Raw genomic sequence first — 6,087 nt, 5'->3', positions numbered from 1 at the left:
AATTTTGGGTGCCTAACACCTTCCCAACACCGTACCTTAACTCCGAACTCATATCTCTGGTAGTAAGATCAAAAGGTCCTTCCTCGAGAGGACGCTATATGTATGTTTCCTAGGCCATTGCAAAAACTAGGCGGTGACTCCAAAACCCATTGTGTCCACAATAAGCTATCGGGGTGGAAGGAAAAATTACTTTCTCATGCTGGGAAAGAAATATTAATCAAGACTATGGCTCAGGCAGTACCTACCTATACTATGAGCATGTTCAAGTTCCCAAACGCGTTGTCTGATGAAATGACATCAATGGTTCAAAATTTATGGTGGGGACGAACGCATGAAAGAACTAAAATGGCTTGGCTAAGTTAGGACAAAATGTGTCTTCCAAAAGACGAAGGAGGGTTGGGTTTTCGGGATTTAAAGGCTTTCAATCTTGCACTACTGGCCAAACAGGGTTGGAGATTACATAATTGCACTAATACTTTAGTTCACAGAGTATTTAAAGCTCAGTACTTTCCAAATGGATACTTTCTTTACGCTGAATTAGGCCATCATCCTTCCTATGCTTGGAGAAGCATTATGTCTACCCAATCAATTGTGCAAAAGGATTGGAGAAGATAGGTGGGGAATGGAGAATCTAATGCTTGGAGAAGCATTATGTCTACCCAATCAATTGTGCAAAAGGATTGGAGAAGATAGGTGGGGAATGGAGAATCTATTAGGCTGTGGTTTAATAGGTGGTTGCCAACACCATCCAGATTCAGATTGACCTCACCACTGATTGGATTACCTATTGATGCCAAGGTCAATTCAATCATCAACCCCTCATCTAATACTTGGCAAGCGGATGTGGTCAAACAAGCTTTCTCCCTTGATGATGCTAATACAATTTTAGGCATTCCCTTGAGTTCTAAACGTCCCATGGATCGCTTAATCCGGGCATACACATCTAAGGGTCACTTCACAGTGAGCAGTGCCTATAAGGTGGCTCTTTCATCCATATCCAATCCTAGTCTTGAAGGTTCGAATAGGCAGAATTGTAGAAATTGGAAATCTTTGTGGGGTCTCAATGTGTCGAATAAGGTTAAAAACTTTGCATGGCAGGCCTGTCATAATATACTCCCCACTAAGGCTAACCTTTGTCACCGAAAAATTCTTGACGATCCAACTTGCGAGGCTTGTGGTTTGGACACTGAAAGCAGTGGCCATTTATTCTGGTTTTGCCCCAAAGCTCAAGAGGTTTGGAGTCTCTCGGGTCTCCCACTGGAAATGCGAGGTGTCCATTTTCCCGAGTTCATTGATCTCTTGTGGTACCTCAAGTTTGTGCAATATGTAGGCAATGAAGTGCTGGAGTTGGTTATAACCATAGCTTGGAGTATATATGGTTCAATCGAAACCAAGTCAGACACGATAAGCCACGCCAATCTGCATCCATGATTATCCACAAACCAAGAACATTGATTGAAGAATTCCAGGTTGCCTACTTTTAACCTTCAAAGCCAGCCAAAAAAGGAGTGAACAAGTGGATCAATCCGAAGCCTCCTTTGTACAAAATCAATTTTGATGGAGCTGTATTTTAGCAGCAACAAGCCTCAGGTGTGGGAGCAGTGATTCGTGATCATGCAGGCAGAGTTGTAGCCGCATTAAGCGAAAAGCTTCACTACCCTTTCGGACTGCTAGAAGCTAAAGCTTTTGAAGAAGCTGTTGATTTTGCTTGGGATGTTGGTGTTTGAGATGTCCACTTTGAATGTGACTCACTTATGCTTTCTAATGCTATTGAAGGCTTGAGTTGCCCACCTATAGCCATCTCTAACATTGTCTCTGTGATTTGCCATAGATTACACAATTTTAGATCTGTGCAAGTATCACATGTGAGGAGGGAAGGAAATAAAACGGTGCATATTTTTGCTCAATATGGTAAAGATTTAGTTAGTTATGTAATTTGAGTAGAGGAGGATCCAATTATTATTAAGTTGGTTTTGGCTCATGATGTATTTAATTTATTTTCATCTTAATAAAACTAAAAGTCTTTTCATCAAAAAAGTTGTGGATCTAGCATTTTATTTTTAAACCAAAAAAAAAAAAATTGTTATTAATTATACAAGATTTCACAAAATAACACAAGTTCTGTTAAAAAAAAAAAAAAAACGAGTTTTTATTTTTTATTTTTTTTTATTATTATTATTTGCAAGGCTAGATGAATAACCACACTAACAAGACCTAAACTTTTTAGGATAATTTTATCATTAATTTTCTAAAATCTTATCCAAATAAATGGATTAGATTTTATCACATTATTGATAATTAAGCAATGTTAACCGTTATCACTATTTTTTTCACATTCTTTTGTATAAAAAAATATCATTAATTTTTTTTTTCAATTATGAGTAATGCTACGTCCACAATTTCATGATAAATTTTATGTAGCATGTTGTTATTGGTTTTAATCTGGGCCTACCACCTAAATTATTTTTTTGCCTACCATTAATAGCTAGTAACAACTTGTCACCTACTATGGTGGGGTTTGGATACATGTGTTTTCTTGCATTTAGTTTCCTACGTTTTCCTCCTTTTTTCTTTTTCTTTTTTTGCACGCATTTTCCCCAACAAGTGACTACTGTTCATGCACTGTTCATTAACAGTAGCCGCAACTTTTGACCAATTCTTCCCTGAATAATGTATCCGTGCACTGTTCACAGACCCACAAATTTTACTTTTCAGCAATTTTTTCATTAAAAATGGGTCTCATGACACTATTCATATATTTAAAAATTATTTTGCTACAATGTTTTCAGTTTTCAGTTTTCAGTTTCAGTAAAATAAGCTCTATCCAAACAGACCCTATTTGTTGTAAAATTTTTGTGAACGATTGTTACGGTTGGGCAAGGAAATAATTTCAATTACAGATTCAAATTTAAACCAATAATAACCTGTCACCTAGAATTTATTGTAAAAATATTGTGGGAGTAGCACTTCTTGATTTTAGAATAGATGGATAAAATTTTAAGAAGTGCATGATGGACTTACCAAAAAAACTATAGAAGATCTTTAAACCTATCTAAAACTAACTTCCTAATCTCACTAGGAAGAGTTAGAGACTCATAATTCAAAACCAAATAAAATAATATTCTAGCTGAGTTACCACTTCCAACTGCAACAAATTCCTTTTCAGTCTGCTAGGCTTGCCATTACAGTACTCAAGCCCGTTTTTAGTTTATCCCTTTTTCATAAGAATGGAGAGTGATCTCTTGCGCCAACAGATTTCCAACATGAGGCAGTCCCTCTTTGCTGAGGTTTTCTCTTATTTTATGAATTTTATTTATTTATTTATTTTTGTAGTTTACACTTTATTTTCAATACTATGGCAACTCAACTTCTGTACAGGATCCTTTATTTTCTTTTATTGTCTTTTTTCTTCACTGTGACTAGCTAGATAGAATTTTAAATTTCTGCCTGTATCCATTCATAAAACTGGTCCATAAAATTTATAATCTGAAGGGTGTGATGCATGAAGTACAAGGATCATTCTTACAATACCTAGTTCTGTGGTTTTGTATTATTGCTTCTTCAAATTCTTTGAGGATCGAATTCATAAAAGTGAGAGATTTAAACCCATGAATGTGAATGGAACCTACCTTTGCCATTGTAGCCTAAAGCCAATATTTTTATGTGCGCAATTAGCTAGAACTCAGTCTTTGGGCTTGACTTTAAATTGACAAGAAAAAATAAATGGCAATATCAAACATAGGACCTAGCTAGAGTGATTTGTGATGAGTTATGTCTTCCAGTCTATATCTCTCTAAACTTATTTTTCTTTTTCCTTTTTTCCTTTTTCATTGCTTTAAGGGTAGGATGATTCGTGATGAGTTATGTCTTCCAGTTTTTTCATCTTGTATAATCATATATCATATATGTGATTTCATATGTCACACAAAAATTGGCAATTATGCTTATGTGAAATGAGACTTAATCTTATGGCAAATATCTCAATGGTAAACCCTGAATCCGATGCCTTTATTCATTTGCAACCATGGAAAAGCCATCTGAAATTATCTTCCTTTAAAAAGTAAAAGGGAAAATGTGCTCAGAATGAGAAATTGAGTGAGAAACCAAAATATAATGATGCTGTTTATTGCAGGAAATTCTTGAGTACCAATTTCTTCAATTGGAGCAACTACTTTCTTCAGGAAATTATGACCTTGTATTTCAGAGAGTCACCAAAGACGATAGCTATCATAGATCAAGCATTGTGAGTAGTATTACACAAAAATGTTTCTTTTTTATTTTGGAGAAAATATTACCATATATATCCTCGACAACAACAATTAACATAAAACAACAGTAACTAGTAAGTCAAGAACCTTGTGTGGTTCACTGTCAATGCTCTTTTCTTCACGGTTTGAATTTCTCTCTTCCAATTTTTTTTTTTTTTTTTAAACCCTTTTAATTCCATGCTCAAATTTGCAATTGGAGATAGTTTTAACTGTACTTTCGATTATTCATATATATAAGTAGGGAGGAACACTCTAATTTCCCGGGACTGTACAAGTACCTTCATCAGCTTAAAGGAAGCAGTGCGAGGTATTTCTCTATAATTGGCTTGATGAAAATTAATGAAACAGAGGTCAAATACTGACTTCTACAGCCACGGTTAGTTATCATATCTTATGCAACATCCTGCAATAGTTAATTTGTTTATATTTTTTTGAAGATCATTCTTATTATTTGCAGCATTGGCGCTAATAAGGTTACTAAAGAAATCAACCAAGCATTGGAGTGTTTCAAAGAAGGTGACATCCAAGGGTAATATTTCTGCTTGTATCAATATATTGTTCTATTTAATTATTTATCTTTTTTCTCATGTTTGTTATTTGACCAATATCATCTTCTTCTTTTTTTTCTTTCCTTTAAAAAAATATATATATTTGATGAAAGTTATAAATAAATAAATAAAAATAAAATAAACCTTTCTTTTCTTGACAATTAGACAAGTTCTTTTGAGGACCACTAATTCAGCTAACCAATATTCTTTTTTATTATTATTCTTTTTTTTTACTTTGAGCCATTGAATTTGCTCAAATTTAGATGCCAATTCAAATAGTTTGAATGTTCAAACTTAAAAATAAAAAATATATGTTATTAATTAATTTATTTTTTCAAAATTTTAGTGACCAAGGCAAAAAACATGGTTCTGCCATTGGAAGGAAGGCAAGCTCATAGGTTCTAGAACATCTTTGTGCATGTTTAACTTAACAAGTAAAAAAAAAAAAAATTATGTAATTATGTAATCTAAAGCACCAATTTTTGGGTTTTCTGTTACTTATGCTACATTCAATTATTTGTTGAGCAGATGCAAGGGTGCAGTTCAGAGATTGAAGCAAGAGCATAACATCCTAAGGAATAGACTTCAATCTTATTTTCAGGTCTCTCTCTCACACGAAAATAATTGATTGTCTTGGTTGAGCTGTGAATGAGTGAAATGTTGTTTGTGTTTTGTTAATGTTGCAGCTACTGCGACAAATTCAGATTTGCTGAGACAGCTAATCCGTCCCAAGTGAGGGAAAGCTTCCGAATGGGATTCCCAGAAAGGAAAGGGTGAGAAGTGAGAACGAGCTGGTCTTTGATAGAGCAGTTTCACCTCCCAATCTACCATTTTTATGATCTAATGAAGAAAAATCTATGGAAAACACTATTGCACCCACACTAACACACACCGTACACACACATTGGTTTTTAACTGAAGTCATAATTTCGGTATAAAACACACGTGTGTAATAACCATCTCTAAAAAATCTAGGGGTCTTCCCTCTATATTTTGGAGCAGTTGGTTTAGTTTTCCTATATGTTATATTGGAAATTAACTAGCTTTTCATGGTTGGTTTGTGGGGAACTAGATTCCTCTATGTCTGCAACTTCCATTTCATGTTTTATGACTCCTTATTTCTAGAAAGTAGAAACCCTTTTACTAATGGGTTAAATTCTAAACATAAAATGGGGAAACTGAAATTTCTAAATTTGGCTTCATTTTGCTTTTTTTGGAAACACAACTCACTAAAATATGTAACTATAATCCACTGAGAAAAAGTATGTACA

General features: G+C 34.4%; 1 pseudogene; it reads left to right on the top strand.

The window, feature by feature from the left end:
• Positions 1-3,227: 3,227 nt before the first annotated feature.
• LOC115964590 lies at positions 3,228-5,788 on the top strand (annotated as a pseudogene).
• The last annotated feature ends 299 nt before the right edge of the window (positions 5,789-6,087 follow it).

The sequence above is a fragment of the Quercus lobata genome, chromosome 2 (genome assembly GCF_001633185.2).
Source record: "Quercus lobata isolate SW786 chromosome 2, ValleyOak3.0 Primary Assembly, whole genome shotgun sequence".
NCBI classification, from domain to species: Eukaryota; Viridiplantae; Streptophyta; class Magnoliopsida; order Fagales; family Fagaceae; genus Quercus; species Quercus lobata.
The sequence above is the reverse complement of the archived record's forward strand: the minus strand, read 5'-3'. Positions and strand labels throughout refer to the sequence as shown.